This window comes from Nylanderia fulva, unplaced genomic scaffold (genome assembly GCF_048542155.1).
Source record: "Nylanderia fulva isolate GAGA-0341 unplaced genomic scaffold, ASM4854215v1 Scaffold17, whole genome shotgun sequence".
NCBI lineage: Eukaryota > Metazoa > Arthropoda > Insecta > Hymenoptera > Formicidae > Nylanderia > Nylanderia fulva.
The window spans coordinates 3,685,827-3,703,803 of NW_028189945.1; the positions used below are offsets into that span (position 1 = coordinate 3,685,827).

The 17,977-nt window shown below is 31.2% G+C and overlaps 1 protein-coding gene across 1 annotated transcript in view; it reads right to left on the reverse strand.

Annotated features, from left to right (window-relative positions):
* The window catches only part of LOC114938355 (beta-1,4-glucuronyltransferase 1), a 38,931-nt gene that overhangs the window by 18,073 nt on the left and 2,881 nt on the right, over positions 1-17,977 (reverse strand). The window lies entirely within an intron of this gene.

Sequence of the window (17,977 nt, forward strand, 5' to 3'; positions counted from 1 at the left end):
AAAATATATTAGTTACCAATAACTAAAATTTAGCTGTAGTATAGCTAATTTTATTTTCGTGATTTATAAAAAAATATATCATTCATAAACTTATAAAAATTAATTATTCTTTTGAAGCTTCTCTAAAATATGCCTGATATATTTGTAGATAAATATATTTATATTGAGATTATAGAAAGAGTCTTTCTCTATGATTTCAATTTTTATATTTTATTATCTTTAACAAATTGTGAAATTTTAAATAAAATTTTACATAATAAGAATTGCAGAATATAATAATATAAATTCATTAATTTTGATATAAATTTATGTATTTTGATACAAACGAGAATATATTAAATTACTAATTAAAATGGTCACATAAAATATAAACAGCTACAAGCTACATAATAGCAGCTGTATAAATACAAAGGGCTATAAATTATCATTTTTTTTTTTCATAAATTATGACTTCACACTTTTGAAATTATTAAACCTGCACTAAAAAAAATTTGTTAACTTGACAAAATCTTTCAAATGGTTATTTTGATAATTAAACATATCTTATTTCTAGTATTTAAGTCAAATATACGTTTTGTTAGATTTAATGTTATATTTAATTTAAATATTTTTATATGTTTCATTGACAAGATAATATTTAGTCGAAAGGTTTAGTCAAGTTAACAAATTTTTTTCCGTGTCCACGTAATCTTGAAATTATGTTAATTTCTTTCCACGATAAAACGTCAAATATCTTTACGTTTAACAACTGATCAGTTTTCTGTCAAATTTGAATCGCAATCTTATCTAATTTTAAAGTCAGTATTGAACCTCTAAAATCCATTATAATATTAAAACCATAATAGCCTTTTTTGTGAAGCTGATATCAAAATTAGAATTTTGAAAGAATTAAGTTCAGCTCAATAACTCAATAAATGCTAATACAGTTGTCCGATCAGCTGATTATGAGACATATGTTGTCGCGTTTAAACTTGATTTACCTGTTTGCCGCGATAAATATCCGTGTCGTTTGTAAAACACGTTAAATGTAATCGTTTTATGGGATATTCACATAAATTCGCATAATGACTCGAGCCATTAAGTAAGTGACTTTAAGGTACACGTTCCCTCCTCGTGCATCTTAACTGTAAACTGCGGCTGCAACGAAGAAACCGTCTCAAGGTTCATCTCGGCCAAATTAACGGAATTTAACATTCTCTCGCTTGTATATTGCGTTTCGTGTTCTTATTTTTTAATCTCTTATAAATATGTATCTTTTCTTTTTCTTAGGCTGATGCGAATCTTTCACATCGTCTGGAAATTATATCTACGCTATATCTACGATATCAGTTTGCACAAGATATATAACTTGGCAATTGGATGTTATTCTGCCGTAACAAAGTTTTATCGAAGTTGAAAAGGAGAGAGAAGGAGACTACAACTCTGAGAATCAATTTTACATAGATGGAAATATTCCATGCAATTTTATCACCGTTTCTCGAAATCTCTTTCTCAAAATAGTACAAAAAATACATGTATGTTGACTTTTTTAAAAGTTACGTAAATCGTTGTCATGCATTTTTTCTCAGGTAAATAATAAGTAGAGCAATTTTATACTTACTATCTCGCGGCCGCAAAACTCTTATTTGTGTTTATAATTGCAAAAGATTGCATTATTAATTCTTACTATAAAAAAATTCTGCTGATAAGATTACTTATAAGTATCTCAACTGATAACAGAAATATTTATTGACAAACACGATATAAATTGTGTTAAAAGACGAGAAAACCGTATACAACTCGTTAAATCATGTTACACGTTCTAGATTTTTAAATTCGCGATGCATTCGAAAGATATCGATAAATTTAAATATTTACATAAATAAAAAAAAGACAAGCGACATTTTGTAAAAATATACAATTTTATATACAAATTTAATTCACTAATATTTGTTAAAAACAGTGATATAGTGAATCGTGTGTAAAATTTCCGCTATAATATGTCACTTGAAATTGCAAATTCAATTTCAGTCGTAATTAGCAACGAGGAGATCTCAATAAATTTGCTTTGCCTCGCAATTTATTTTTGCGATCGAAACGCGCGAGTTTTACGTTTGCGCACACATAAATTCTTGTCATAAAATTCGTTTATATAATAATAAACTTTGCCACGATGTTTTCGACGAGAGAAATTTTCATCGAGATTTCAGTTCAATTTTCCTCCAAAATTTTCAGTCATTCAATTATTGCAGCGTGAATTTTTTTCATCGTTCATTTTCTAAAATCAATTAACTCATCGCGTGTTCTCTGTCACAAATTCATAATTCTTATGCGACAGAGAAAGTTCCGGCAGAATTCACGATATTCAGAACCACGGACAAATATAATATTATTTTACGTTCTTTTAATTTATCGCGTTCTCGCATACAATCGACGTTTCCCAGGAGCGAGAGTTAAATAACGTCTAAAAACGTCGCGCCTTCGTGAACGATCATGAAGAATTAATTCGCGGTCGCGAAAACGAGAATTCATAATGACGGTGGCGAATCGCGATGCATTTGCCGAGACACGATATAATCGCATGAAACGAAACGTCATCGGGGACACGAGATGCATTGTTCTTTGTTTCCCCTAAAATTCGCTCGACCGCGACGGTAATTTTTAGCGACACGATATTTACGCGGCGTAGTATAATATAATGTGCATATTTTTATGCGCGACGATCCCACTTCCCGTCTCTTTCGGTTTTGTTCACCGATCCTTTCAGATTCTATGTATATATCGCAAAATGTTTCGCGCGCGGTAAATTTACGACCTCTCGAATCTCGCGCGACCCCGAAGAGAAGTAGCTTTTTTGCTCGATCGCCATCGATCTTAATGTATTCGTCTCTCTGAATACAAAAATGCTGGCAAAAATGCTGGCAATTCGGATATTCGCGCACAGCGATTTAAAAGAATGCTTTACACGATACGAAAGCATATACAATATATATAAGAGCAATGACATAATCATATTTATTTTTTCTTTTATTAAATTTTCCGCCACCAGTAACTGCTATGAATGCAGGATGCAATATCTTTTATTATATATTATAATTGAAATATGTAGAAAATTCTCTCTCACGTGTACGCGATTTTTCTTGCGCGGAATTTCATTAAATCGCTTATTTCATTAAGTCGACGATGATCGTCAAGTCAAGTTATCAAATTCCATGATAATTAAAGTATTCGCGTAAGGAAAAAATATAATTCTTTATTAAAACGGCATACTTTTACTTGTTTACGCAAATTTGTAAAGCGATGATTGTACAGTCATTTATTATACGCGTTTATTTCTACGATTATCTATCAAGGTGTTAGGTCAAGGCGTTTTATATAATAAAACATCATTTAAAAAAAAACTCGCATCTATAGTTGTGCTCAATTCCACCTCATTTGTTTACTTCAAAAAGAACGCTAAAAATATTTCTAGCAAATGATTCAATTGTATACCCAGAGAGAATTTTCTCTTAGAATTTATCCTGAAAATCACCATAATAAAAAATATTAATATCTACCACAGTAAGATATAAAATATGTTCGATTTATTTTACTATGTACATAATACATATTAATATTTGTTATTGTAGTAAAAATATTAATCAAAGAAATTCATAAAATTTTTCCAATACTTACCATGTCCCACAATTATCATATGATTTTCAGAGTAAATTCTAAAAGAAAATTCTCTCCGTGTATACACAAATACTGTTCATCAGTGTGTAGAAAGAACTACAAAATTAATTAATTAAAAAAAATTGTCAAAGCTTTAAAATTTCATAAAAAAAGCATAAATCGAAATAAACGTTTTTCAGTGAAACATTCTCTTTTTTCTCCCACGATCAAATATATATTTTATGGATCATATATTTTTGGCCATTTGTTTTCAATTAGATAGCTCTCATATCGCAATATTGCACCACAACAGTAGCGTTCTCTCCGGGCGATATTATTACAGCCTGAATATCGATTACGGCGCCATTGTGTCTTTACGACATATCCTCTCTCGCTAAGAGACACTTTGACCGGTCGCTCACCCTCACCCACCCCTGTAAATGTGCTTCTCTGCCGTCCCTTGTGAATTAACACTCGTGTAACCAAAGAGAAAACCGCTGCTGCTCTCGGGAGACTCAGGCCTCAGGGATCAGGGATTATTCTTGACAAATTGAGGGATCTTGGTACACACAGATTTATGGATATATCCCAAATAATTTTATCGTAAAGTTTTTTATAAAGATCTATGTAGTAATATACAAATATTTCGTCGAATTTTTCCGATACTTTTATTAGAAATTAAAGCTTTGATATTTTATTATTTTAATACTACGTTTACTTCTATTAACAATCTTTTTATATAAAATGTACTCTTATTTTTTTAACTTTCCGCTCTACAAAGTTTCATTAAAATAAATTATTTTTTATTTTTTATTAACATATTTCATATAATTTTCATGCATAAATGATTTTGCGGTTTATTATTGCCTTTTGTGAATGATAAAAATAAAATCTTTACGCGATATCTCTAATCTTTAAAGATATAATAATATACAAATCGATTAGGAAATTCGATTCTCGTGAAGTGCCCGCAAAGTAGCACTCGTCTCAAGCGCAGTCGAGCACTTTCACATCTCATCGACAGGGTCTCTCCTTCGAGAGACTCATCCATTTTCGTGTCGCTCGATCGCGATCCCGGGATAACACACGGATCTCTCGGGACCGTCTAGCTCGATAATGGGTGAATCTACGGGTTAGCATGACAAGTCCTATGGAAAGTCATCTTGCGTGAAACACACAATAAATTTTAAGTCTTCGAAAATATATCGTAAGACGAAAACAGGAATCTCGACATGTATGTTATTAATTAATTAATTAATCTTTTACTAAATAATTAAATATTTAAATTAAATCTCGCGAGCAAAATATCATTCTTTGATTTTTTAACCAATCTGTAATTATCAGGTTTTTTTATTTAACAGTAAGTTTGAAAAAATATGCCAAAATATCTCAATTTAGTCGAGTTGCGCAAGCTCTTCTCGTGACACTCTAAAAGATAAGTTGCTCCGATTTTACTTTCGACTACTGACACACAGATTCGACCGAAGAAAGCTACTCGAACTTTCACGACTTGGAATGGTGAGTTACGCGACGAGCATGCTAATATTAGATCCACGTGTCTTCTTTAACTAAACTCCACTTTCTGATTAAAATAACAAAATTAGCGTTTGACACAAATTGAAAACTTTTAAAAAATTTTTTTACGATAAACCAAAAGTGAAGAAAAAATTTTTATTTTTGTTTGCTTAAATTATCTATTTTTTATATGTTAAAAAATTCAGACATCTATATATAAAGATTGACAATTTGTCGAGAAAATAGATTCAACAGAAGAAACATTAACATTTTCGAAGATATGATGCAACGTAATAACAAAGCTTTATTTTCTAATTAATTTTGATATATGCTTGGGAGTAACAGAACTTTCAACGACACTTAACTACTTGGATATTTGACGTTAACATTAGAAAGCTATGAAAAATGGCCGCATTTGCAGTTAAAAAGTTGTAGTGAAAACGCGGAACGACACATTCTACGGATGACGGAATTGTTGGAAAATGCAATTTAACATTCGAGGATGCATGTTCTTTACGAACTCTTAAAGTTGAAATGAATTATAAGTGAACATAACTCTCAGATGTTTTATATACGTACTATAGAATTATTTCTGTCGTGAGAACATCACGATATTATAAGAAGAAGATTGCGGTTTAATACTTAGTGTGCGACCTGATGATTAAGAGGGATTATCCGCGAGAGACAGCCAGATGATTGAGCGCAAAAAACCACCAAGTCATTAGCTACAACTACTGGTGATGCAACAACATCAACCTCGATCATCTTTGATCGATCGTGACGTAATCTTTACGTCATTTTGCGCATTCTTCGAGATGACGAATTTATCGATATACCGTGATTTTAGGGGTATACATATGTCCAAAATTTTTCTACAATTCTACAACTGTCAAAGTCTCTTAAACATTTGTAATTGTCTAACGAGCAAAGCTGTCAATATTAAATTATCATACATATATAACACAGAGATAATTTATTCTTAGAATATTTACCCTGAAAATCATGATAATCGTGAGACAATACAGTATTGAAAGAATTTTATAAGAGTTTCTCTGATTAATATTTATCACACTAAATTTTTAATATCTGTCACAATAAAATATAAAATATGTTCGATTAATTTTAGTATGTGCTTACATATTAATATTTTTTATTGTAACAAAATATTTAATCAGAAAACCTCTTATAAAATTCATCCAATATCAAATTATCCCACGATTATCGCATAATTTTCAATTCTAAGACAAAATTCTCCGTGTGTAATTTAAAAATAATATAATTAAATATCAATAATAATTAAAACTAATTTTATCATTGCTAATAATCACGATTACAAAACTTACGTTGCGAGAAAAATCGAAAATGTTTCATCATTGCTAAAATTTCGAAGAAAGGAGTTTGAAATATGTGTCAGCTGGATTCTGGGACAGCTCTGAATTGGGAGTCCGATTTCGTAATTCCCCTTCAAACGCGACCGCTCAATTCCTTTCGAAATTCGAGCGGACACTTGGAATCTCTTTTCAGGAGATAACGTCCCTGGGAGAAAAAGAGTGAACGATCATTAGTGTGCGTGCGCGAAAGGCTAGTAAGAGCTTTCACCTTAGCATTCGTCATGAGCTCTCTCGACAAGGTCGTTTCGAGGATGTCGCACGACCTCTGCGTCATCCTCGTATCTGGAATATGCATGCGACTTATGAGCACGTAAGTGCACTTCAGGCTAGGTAAGACGGATAAATATTTAAGCCTCGACTAGGGCGACGAGGCTTATAGCTCCACTTCGCCATGTGTCTTCTTTCAACTTCGATGGAATAACATGTTTGGTCTCTCGAATGTTTGATAAACATCCGATTCTAGGATACTAACCGGATGTGTATTAGTAACCTAACAGCGCGGAAAGTATATGTATTTCGGTAGACAGAAAGAATTTTCTCGTAGAATTTACCCTGAGAATCTCACGATAATCGTAGGACAATAATATGGTATTGGAAGAATTTTATAAAAATTTTTTTATTAATATATTTGCCACGATAAAAATATTATTTTACAGTATTTTTTATTGGTGAGAAATATTTAATCAGAGAAACTCTTACTATGATTTTCAGGGTACATTCTTTCTCTGTATGTAATAATTATTACACACATGTTGCCGATATCGAAACACTCTGTCTCGTATAATAACTTTTTCAATATCGTCTATACATATAAAATTTGTATATAAAATTCAGAAAAGATATTAAAGATGTAGAGGGAAAGAGAGCTGAAAATATGACATGTTTGCGTACATAAAAAATCTTAAATATAATCGTAAAGTTAAAGTCTGTCGGTCCGGGACAGACAATAATTTTCGGGCAGAGCAGTCTACATATTTTATTTATCGGACGCAACCTACCTAATGGAAGTTGGCCAAATAGCCCTGTGTATAATTTTGCAGTCGCGTCGACTCCGCATAAATTTAAGATTGGTGCAAGGAGGGCGATCGATCCGAGGCGGATTTCGGGAGTGGATGAATGTGTTATGATTATCGCGGCATCAGCTCTCGGGTTTGCAGCTGTTAAGTCTTATCGACCGCTATTACGATCGAAAGGAGAGAGAGAGAGAGAAAAAGAGAAAAAGAGAGACCTGTCCACCCTCCCCGGACTCGTTATTGCCCAGAGTTCGCTAACGTGTTCGTCGTTAATCGACGTCTCGTTATCGCGCCGCGCGCGTAAAGTCCTCTTATCGTAAACTGCGCGATTCTTTCGGATCTGCGATTCGTCGCGGCTCGATCTCGCGTTCGGTTCTAGCTTGGAACATGATTTCTCCGCACGACGATCTCTCTTCGAGCCCTCGAGCTCGATTCCGGGATCCGACTCCGAGACTTAAATCCCTCCTCCGTGATCCCCCGAGAATGGAATCGCAGGCAGAATTTATTCTCTCGATTCTTTAAATCCCTGTACCATAGTATTTTTGACAAAGGTACAGACACGACGAAGTATATATAAAAATGCGATATATATATTACGTGTTCGACATATCTAATTAATTAATAATAGCGTTATATCTTCTTCGTTCGCGCATATTTTATTTATTGCGTCCATCGACATCAAACGTTGAATGTCGACGGGTGCATTTTGTGCATAACACTTGAAACGAGTGTTTATCGGGTACTTTATCGTTATTCGTGCAGTTGCAGCAATCGTTTATTAAAGCTATCGTCGAGTAGTGAAGGGTTAATTAGGAATTCGCGATTTATGTGTCCGTCATTCGAACAAATCAAAACGCTCTTATTCTCATTTCTAGCTCGATTTGCTGCTCGTCTTTCGTGATATGCACCGACACGTAAAATAGGTTCGTGAAATAAAAAAACAAAAGGGGGAAGAAAGAAACAATGAACGTTCCATAATTTTGTCTTTTCATAAATTCGCGGACACGTTTGGAATATCTTATCACGTTTGTGAGCATAATTAAAAAATTCTTTGCCTTTAGTATATGACCGGTATTCATATAGTCTGATTTTATATTTAAGTTAGGATCCCGTTCAACCAAGCTTCAAATAGCTACGTGGCGTCTTAAGCTCGGACTTAAAACGATCTTAAATATAAAATCAGACTATGAATATACCGGCCTCTGACAGTTATTAACATTATGTTACATGTACCGATTGTGTCACATGACAGATATATATATATATATATATATATATATATATATGTACATACACACATAATTAAATAATAATATAATATAGTGTGTGCAAAATATTATGCAATTTACGGAAAATAAAATTTAAAATAAAATATAAAATTTTCTATTAATTTGTATTCAATCGTCTAGGGAAATTTCGTATTATTATTAATCCTCTCGTTAATTTTATTCTCTGCCTCGAGAGAGAGAAAATGTACATTCGGAACAACATATCGTGTTTTGCAATAATCGAAGAGCAGCTTGCGCGAGGTTGAATCCGATCAGCAAGCAATCTTTTATTTTCACCCCCAACCCTTTTCCGCGGAAAAATCAATTCGGCGCAACGCTCGTTTGGACGCTGGCCAGCGACTCTGCACGGAATGCAATTAAATTTTGGACGCGTGATCTCATTGCCGGGAATAAGGTCGGGGCGAAGTCGGCTCGGAACGGACCGATCGATTTCCTGCTTTGCGACTGTTGGTGGTCGCCCCCCGTCTAACAAAGTGGAGTCTGAGTACTCTGGGGTTGTTGTGTGCGAACAGAACCACCCGGTACCCTGACTCTTTTGTCAGACGCGTCCTATCGAACACAGAAAAATTTGTTAACTCGACTAATCTTTCAAGTAAATTATTAGTGTGTCAATTGAACATATTATTAGTTTGTTAAATAAATATATATTAGTATTTAAATCAAATACACGTTTTGTTATATTTAATTTAAATATTTTTATATGCTCATTTAACAAAATATAATTTAGTTTAAATCAAATATACGTTTTGTTATATTTAATTTAAATATTTTTATATGTTCATTTAACAAAATATAATTTAGTTGAATAAAGAATTAGTCAAGTTAACAATTTATTTCAGTGCACGTATGTATATACACGCGAATCTATTTTTTTTACACACGCAAACAAGGGATTATTTTTTTAACCGCGTTGTCGTTAACTCTGTCTAATAATGATAATTATGTTAAAATTTGCTATATTTACGATGACCATATTTTCTGAGAGAAAATAAAGGACAAACCTGAAAATTTTAGAGCTTTGTTTCAACATGTTTCAAATCAGTTTGCGACCACAATGAAGATCGATGAGAAAAAAAATATCGTGTGACTATCAAAAGTCTATGTATTCTTTTAGTTTCAAACTGATTCGACTAGGTTGAAACAAATCCTTGATTTCTTAAAGATTCCTGATAAGAGAGTTCGTGTTTCATATACAAATTCTCAATATGTCGTACAAAATCTCATATTTCATACAAATTCTCATATTTCATATAAATTCTCATATTTCATACAAATTCTCGTGTTATTACTACGTCATTAAATATTAAAACGCTAAATAAATGAACAATAAAATTTTAAGAATAAACAAAATTGAGTTTTAAAAAATGAATAAATCTAAAGGACAGCTACTTGAAATAAAGGAGTGTACCCTAAAATAAAGGACAAATGGCCACCGTAGCTATATTACTTATCTGCTAAATTGCAAGCTACAGCTCAAAATAATCCCGAGCATCGTATCGTCCTTATTATATTTCACTTGTATTTATGTTGTATATACAGTTTGTTTTGTTTTACATCTGCACATAATTAAGTTTATTTCTAATTATCCTAATTAGCACGTTCGCGTGTGCTACGTTCGCAAGAATAGCTTTTTGCTGATTCTGATCCCGCGAAACGACTCAGAAAGCGTCCGATTTTGTCGGGTCAGCTCGCATATTGATAAATTGTATTGTTTATAATTGCGCGCGAATTTTTTTTCCACGTCGCACAGTTTATCAATAACGTGTGGATTCCGCGTTATATACGAGAGACAGTTGACGAAGCACTAATATAGCTCTGCGTTTAATTTTCCGTTTAAATTAACGGTGACGAGAAATTAAGAACGGAAATAATTAACGCACTCCCGGGATGTGCATGCACGACTCATGATGAGCGAAAAAAATAGAGGTAAAAATAAAAAGAAATAAAACCATCGTTATATAGTGCTTTCCACGCGACAATGCAAGCAATGATGCATTTCGCCGCGACGAATAAATAATGATGTAATACTGCGATATCGCGGCAATATGCAAGGGTCAGACAACAATACCGATTGTATAACACTGTATGTAAATATCAATACAGTGCAATGACTGCATCACGTTTTCAATGTGGAAGAAAAAATATAGTAAGCTGCGCGATCAATAAAATATAATTCTCAGAAAATTAAAAAAAAAAGAGAAAAGGGACTTTTTTTAAAATTATTTCGTTAATCGTGAAAATTGTACTTATTGTTAAGCAATTATTTTTCTTTTAATTGAATTGTAGTGATTGTCAAGAATTTATATAAATATTAGCAGAAATTTAGCAAGCGAATAATATTCGTTAGAATATTAATTTAATTGATATAATATTATATATAAAATATATGCATTTTAAATATCATTGATTGAAATATCCGTTATCTGATTCTCTGACTCTTCCCATATATGAAATTTTATTTTATTTGTCATGCTATTTTATTTTATTTAACTGCTTATCAATGTATTGATAATGCATAATAATATGCATTGATTTTATGTATAAGATCTCATAACGAGAGTTCCTGTACTGTTCAATGGTCAAACTATCGAAACACCAGACGCAACGTACAAATATTTGAGCAGCTAATCGTCCGCTAAACACAGCAATTTATCGATTATGTAACATTATGTAAACATTGAATATCGTAATTCAGTAATTACATGGCTCAGTAAGCATCAATTGGGATCAGTAAATGCATTGTGCCGAATATACGTCAAGATAAGAGAGAAAGATTTCTATCGGAATTCATATCAGGCACTCGTGTTTCGTCAGAATTATCATCACAATCACGATAATTATTTTATGAATGAATTACTGAATGAGCACCAAATGTGCTTGATAAGCAGATTTAACGATAGCAGCTGTAGAAATACGACTTTACGAATATCCGATAATCGCATGTATCTAAATCGCCGTGAAAGAACGGTATTCATTCATAAAAATTATATCGGGATTGCGATATTGATCATGTCTGGCAAATTCTACGCACGTCAAAGACTATGAAACATGGCTATTAATCGTGACAAAATGAGAAAAATAAAATTTAAAAAAGCAAAAATAAAAATCATTATATAAATATACAGTTTTTATATTTACAATTTTTGCCGAGACGGACAAAATGCTGGAAAAGATCTTTTTCTCTGCCAGTATTTAAAATATTTAACGCCAATTTGGGATATTTTCGCTAATTTTAATATTTAATCGTGGACGCATCATATTTAAAAGACATCTTTATGATAGTCTTGTCACATGTATTATTTATCGAATTTATCTTTAGCCATTTTCTCACGTACCAATAAAATATCAATTTATTCTTATTACTCTTTCAGACTCTTTCTCTTCTCGTCTTTTCTAAAATTAAATTTCTTTAAATACATATGTATAGAAATTATAGCATATACTTAATTCATATATGTACAAATTTGTAAAATTAAAGTTTGAGATGCTATAGAAAAAATCGCAAGGGAATTCACTATTTGTAACGAGTTTTTATCCTGAACGCTAAATTACTTAGAGAGAATATAAGCCTGCGTGAATAAAGTTTCTGATAAAGTTTCAAGTTTCCATTCAAATCAAGTCGACATTTAGAATTAATGAGAAAACAAAGTTTCCTTTTTCCTTTACATGTTTAATCACTTCTTAATTCACAAAGGTCCCTTAATATAAAATGTAAAATATATTCAGACAATCAAAATTTGGAAATATTCGCCAAGTGAAAAATTAACATTAAATATCACGAGATTTCACATTTCTTGTATTTAAACTCTCTTATCATTCATAAAGAAAATTGTATTTATAGAAGAATTTACCCAAAATAATATAAGAATAAATAAATAAATCTAATCTAATATAAAATAAATAATATAAATAATACATAAATAAAAATCTATGAAAATAAAAATAAAATAATCTAATCTAGATATATATATAATTACAAATTAAATAAATAGATAAAATCTAAGATATTCTAAGAAAGATATAGAGATACGTGATCAAGAGTTAACAATATAAGTACATATATAGAAAGAAAAGATTATAAATAATATCATCGATGGAGGTTAATGATATTCACTCAACTGTTTCATATTTGAAGGCGCAAATATTGATATCTCAATAAAACATACATAGCCATTACAGAGTAAAGTTCAACGTGAACCTAATCGACGTCACTTGGGGCGGCACCGCTCGAAAAGAGACCGACTCTCCCTCTCTTTTCCTCTCCATCGGACGTTCCCTTTCGCGTTATCGCGAACTAGATCCCCGACAAGCGCGGTTGACCGAGTGGCGAACGCGTGCATTAAGTATCGCGTTGGGAGCACGCGATTGACAACACGCGGCCGGTGTGTCGCGTACCAGAAATAGATTCGACCAGTATATACAGTGTCCCCTGTGCATGCTATACAGCGCTTCATGTTCTATTTTGTAGATCGGTTAAAACTTTCTTCAAACTACTTTGAAGCTATTTCCTTCGAAGTTTCGAAACTGGTCTCGCAAAATTAGACCGTCAATTTGTGCGCCGCGTCGAGACATAAAAAAACATTTATTATATCAAATGACATTTTATATTACGAGTATACACTGGAAAAAATTGTTAACTTGATTAAACCTTTCAACTAAATATTTGATTAATTGAACATATAAAAATATTTAAATTAAATATAATATATTAAATCAAACACAAAACATATATATTTTATTTTTGACTTAAATACTAATATATGTTCAACTAACAAAATAGTAATTTAGTTGAAAGATTTATAGCAATTTCGATTGGATGCACTAGTGCGCATTAAGTGCATATATAGGTAAAGGTTTCATACACAAGATCACAATGGAAACATAATTAATAGCACAAGGAAAATAATTAATAGTAAGAGCTACTTATTGTTTAATGCGAATGATACTAATAGCTCTTATTATCAATTTACTTTTTTAATTACTTATGTCATTGCAAAATTGTGTACGATAACCTTTATGTGCATTCAGTGTGCATTGCACCAGTGCATCCAACCGAATTCGCTATTAGTAAAATTAACAAATTTTATTTCAATGCGTATACTCTAAATTTAGTAGAATATATTTTACATTTTATCTTACGATAAAAGAAATATTTGTGAAAATATGAATTCATATTTTTCCCTTCTTATTTTTATTTATCTATATTTCTCGACAGTTATTTCTAATTTTAATTTCATATGTATTTATCGTATATTATGCGTAATATAGAAACATGTGTTACACAAACAGCCATATGTCGAATGATCATTTTTCATGAAACTTATTCTAGGTCATATGTGAAATTAGGTGACTTCAGCTGTCGATATGGATACTACCCGCGACTTTGATGCACCTCAGGGGGTCCGCTTATAGATCTCAGTTATAGATAATTGCGTTTGAATTATTTCTCTGTCTACAATGAAAACTGATCCACGCTGACTTGACATGTATCCATCGTGCGAACAATTCGCGAACAATATATCGCGGCGATATCTAAATGGAATTACGGAATCTCTGCAAAACTTTCCGCAGTGCGTATCGAACTAGAAATCGGGATCGAACAATAGAATCAAATGTCTCACGATTATAAGATTCATGTAATCACTGACGTACGCGTTTAAAGCAAAATTTCTCTCGCGTTTATTCTTGACTAATAAATTCTCTCATTCACAGAGAGAATTTTTTCTTAAAATTTACTCTGAAAATTATGGTAATCGTGGGATAATTTGATATTTTGGAAAAATTTTATAAAAGACTTTCTGATTAAATATTTTATCACAATAAAAATATAAATGTGTAAAATTAATCAAACATATTTTATAAAATTCTTCCAAAAAATACTATATTGTTCAACGATTACCATAATTTTCAGGGTAAATTCTAAGAGAAAATTCTCTCCATATAAATTTGCGAAATATTCGAAAATTGTAAAAGAATCCAAAATTTCCGCCTCGTAGAAAATCGAGCTGAAACTCGTCAAAGAATGTTCGTAGATAAAAGAGAAAGATAACAGGGGATAATTCTAGAACATCGTATCCGGATAGATATCGTCGAATATCGGCGTTTCTCACCGTAAATTTCTCTTTGATCAATTTGGCGTCCGCTCTTGTTCAACGAAAATTTGATAATACTTTCATAGAGACACTGTGTGTATATTTGTATGTGTGTAATAAGAAACAAAATCTATCTATCAAAAGATGCGCGCAATTGGAGTAGCTGCTCCGGTTACTTCCGCTTCGCATTTCGCCTTTTATCAGCAGCGGTTTACAACCAGTATATCGCGTGAATGCAAAATGCAGCCATCAATTTCGAGGAGCACGTTATCATTAAATTTCATTATATTAATAGCAAGAAAAATTTTATACATATAGTTTCATTAGCATAATTTCTCCGATTATTTAATCTAATAATTATAGCGTTATAGCTCTTAATCCTTTTGTCAATGCATAATTTTTCTCCTTTTCATTAATGTAAGAATACTAACTGTGTTTTTCATATACATTGCACCATTACAATTTTTTGAAAGCACCTGCTGGGCATCGAATACTTTTTCCATTATATTTTAGATTTCTGAATACAAAGCTTTGTTGTTTCGTTTCATACAGAGAAAAGTTCCGATATAGTTTTAATATGTAAAGTTGTTTTGGATATCCGATTATCCATCATTGACAGAAGGATTTATAAAATAAATAAATAAAACAAAAATACTCTGCATACATAAATACAGAAATTTAGATAGGAAAAATGAACAATAAGAGTTAAATACACAAATCAGATGTAATACAAACTTTTCCATCGCATATTTGCTAGCAATTTATTTACGTTTGACCTGTAATTTTGAAACCGTCTGTTTTATTATATATATTTCCGCTCCTTGTTCTTCATCTCGTCTTCGATCGTTTTAGTAAGTTTTTTTACTCACATTTTCTCATTTAAATGTTTAATAACACATAATAATTTCCTATAATTTTTAAGACTGTCAATATCTGACTTTTTGAGTTATTTTTATTATCTCTGAATTGATAAAAGATTTATCAAAGACGGAAAAAAAATCAAGATGAATGATTTATTTTTTTTTGTCAGTTGATCGATTTGTTGAAGATAATTCACAAAGAGGAAAAGAATCGAATCGTTCAATCGAGTAAAGAAGATTTTAAGGCAAGTTTTTGTTGCGCCTATGGCTTTAATTAGCTAGCTCATTTTCCATCTGAATTTTTGTATTTAAAAAGAACATTTTTGTAATTGAGGTTTAATTTCTTTCAAGCATGCAATATAAAAATCCGTTGTTTTTCATCCCATGAAGGATAAACAAATCTACTAAATTGCGATTTCGCGTATTTCGTGAACGGACACGAAGTGATATATTTATCACGGAAAAAAATAAGCTACAATAATTAATTTTTAGCTGCGTCCTCATATTACAACCTGAAATTTAATTATCATATCTAAATTTTAGTTATGATAACTAATATTTTAGATATACTTTACGGAAAAATATATAGCTAAAAAATATTAATTATTATAGCTAAATTTTAGGCATGATAACTAAATTTCATATGTACCTAATATAGGGAAAGCTATAAAATTTAGCTATAGTAGCTATTTTTTTCTAATAAGCGGAAGTGGAAAATGTGTGCAACAAAACTCCGTCACGACGAGTGGAGCGCAATTTTGCGCTCTCACTCACTCTCTCTCTCTCTCTCTACAACAAAATTATGAAATTATTGAATATATGTTCAGCTATTATATATAACGATATAACACCCGATATAATGAAATTTCGACATGACGTGAATTTGATCGTAAGCGAAATTAATCGCATAAATCACCGTTATTTACATGGACTACTGTCTCTTGAAAAGCAATTAAGAGTGAAAAGTAATTTTACTTTTAATAAAAAATTTCTCACTGAGAAAAAAAACAGACTTTATTAGAAACTCTCTCGCTCGCGACAAAGGACTTTAATCATCGATGATTGAAGAGTTAACAATCGATTTGAATAAATCGTGAACCGTAATTGAATTTGCGTGTCGTAACTAAAATCAATTCGATTTGTTGCTTAATTTAATGCGTGATCTTAAGCCGTTATTATAGATTGTGTCACATATCATATATTCTAAAATTATATAGAGATTGCAAATATTTCAATTGATAAATATTTCACAAGCTGATATGATTTAAACTCATCCCTATATAACAAATAATGTAAACATTACATCATGTATGTAAAATCTACGAATCCGCGAAGATAAAACATTTTATTTTATAAATATTTGATAGCAAATTCGATTCTCACAACGTGAGATTTCATTATTTTAATATTACATAAGAAAAGCTTATGATATCGGATATTGTACGTTAATACCATTTGTTTTATTTATTTATAATTTAGGTACCGCGTTTCTTATCCTGTTTGTTCGTTTATCATAGCAAAAATTCAAATTCGGAGATTATTTAATTTATTATAATGCAAAAAATTGTATATAGATATACACAGAAAATAGAAATTAACTATACCTTACAATTAGATAAAAAATAAATTATATTTTACAATCTCCATTTATTACAATTTACTTATATTATGCCTAAATTTTAGCTGTAGAAAATATTTTTTAGCTATAGTTTAACGTAAAATTCTATAAAATTAAAAAATATTCTATAATATTCTATTAGCTATTATACACTGAAAAAAATGTGTTAACTAAACTTTTCGACTAAATATTATTTTGTTAATTGACGATATAAAAATATTTAAATTAGATATAATATATATCAAATCTAACAAAACGTATATTTGACTTAAATATTAATAAGTATATGTTCAATTAACAAAATAATAATTTATTTGAAAAGTTTAGTTAATTTCAGATGAAATATATAGTGATAGCTAAAATTCACTATGGTGGCTAATTTTTTTCCATATAAGATCTTGATTAGATACATTTTTGTCGAGATACCCAAAATATTCCGATCGAACACAGATTTTCCCACCAATGGAAAACCATCGCTAATCGTAATTAATTGAATTATTTACGACCGTCTGTCATGAGATAGAGCGCAATTTAGCTAAACGCTTGGCAAAAGGCATCGATGAAAA